The 1,194-nt window shown below is 41.4% G+C and overlaps 1 long non-coding RNA gene across 1 annotated transcript; it reads left to right on the top strand.

The window, feature by feature from the left end:
* Positions 1–6: 6 nt before the first annotated feature.
* Positions 7–851, top strand: LOC122068510. The gene is made up of 2 exons (XR_006137133.1): positions 7–193; positions 286–851. It is a non-coding gene; the product is annotated as an uncharacterized LOC122068510 (long non-coding RNA).
* The last annotated feature ends 343 nt before the right edge of the window (positions 852–1,194 follow it).

The following is a 1,194-nucleotide window of genomic DNA, read 5'->3' as shown; positions in this document are numbered from 1 at the left end:
GATTTTTTGCTTCTACCAGAATGCCTTGATGCCACAGGTCTGAGTGATCTTCGTTTCATGGGACAACTTCTCACTTGGTCTAATCGTAGCTCCTCTGGTGTTCACCAGATATGCTCCAAATTAGACAGAGTATTGGCTAACAATTGTTGGTCTTTACATTATTTAAATTCTATGGCAGACTTCCTTTTGCCTGGTATTTCAGATCATTCACCCATGATTGTTGAGCTTGGCCCTTGCCCCTTCCATTTTTATAATTTTTGGGCTAATGATCCTAAATTTTTGCAGATTGTTTGTGTAGCTTGGAGTTTTTCAGTTCCTCCTAATTCCACATCTATGTATAAAGTTGTGAAAAGTTGAAAGAGGTTAAAAGGCGCCTGCGTGATTGGAGTAAAATCAGATTTGATAGAACAAGTTCTCAATTTTTGCAACAAACTAATGCTCTCGCTGCGATCCAACGCCAGCTCAGTGCCGATCCTTTTAATCAAGATCTCCAACGACAAGAGCATGATCTGTCTCAGTTGATCCGTGACTTATCCATTCGGGAGGAGCTGGAAGTGCGTCAAAAGTCTAGAATTACTTGGCTTCAAGCTGGCCATGGTAATTCCCAATTCTTCCATCGGAGTCTCAATGCTCGGCGAAGCAATAATAATCGTGAAGATCTTATCTTGGAGGACAAAGAGTATTATACAAGAGGCTATTAATTATTATTCTCAGGTGTTTGGGCCTCTTCCTCGGCTCATTTGTTCTGAGTTTGATCTCCCATTTCATAGGGAATTATCTTGTAATGATGTAGCTGGGCTTGTTGCACCTGTTTTAGTCGAAGAAATTAGGAGGGTGATCCTTCAAATGGATGGAGACAAGGCCCCAGGTCCGGATGGGTTCAATGCATGCTTCTTCCAACGGGCTTGGCCTATCATTGTTGAGGATGTGTGCAGCATCCTCAATGCCACACGGGTCTCTCTTATACCTAAGACTTCTCCAGCGGCTTCCTTTGGTGATTTTAGACCAATCTCTGTGTATACCTTGCTGTATAGATTTATTGCAAAGATTATGGCTAACAGATTGAAGTCTATCTTGGTTAAATTGATTGGGCCTAATCAATCAGCTTTCTTGTCCAAGAGAAACATCTATGATAACGTCTTATTATGTCATGAGCTGGTCCGGAATTATCATATTAGTAGATGATGAGCACAA

The sequence above is a fragment of the Macadamia integrifolia genome, unplaced genomic scaffold, assembly GCF_013358625.1.
Source record: "Macadamia integrifolia cultivar HAES 741 unplaced genomic scaffold, SCU_Mint_v3 scaffold4027, whole genome shotgun sequence".
Lineage (NCBI taxonomy): Eukaryota > Viridiplantae > Streptophyta > Magnoliopsida > Proteales > Proteaceae > Macadamia > Macadamia integrifolia.
Note: the sequence above shows the minus strand (reverse complement) of the source record. Positions and strands in the feature narration are given on the sequence as shown.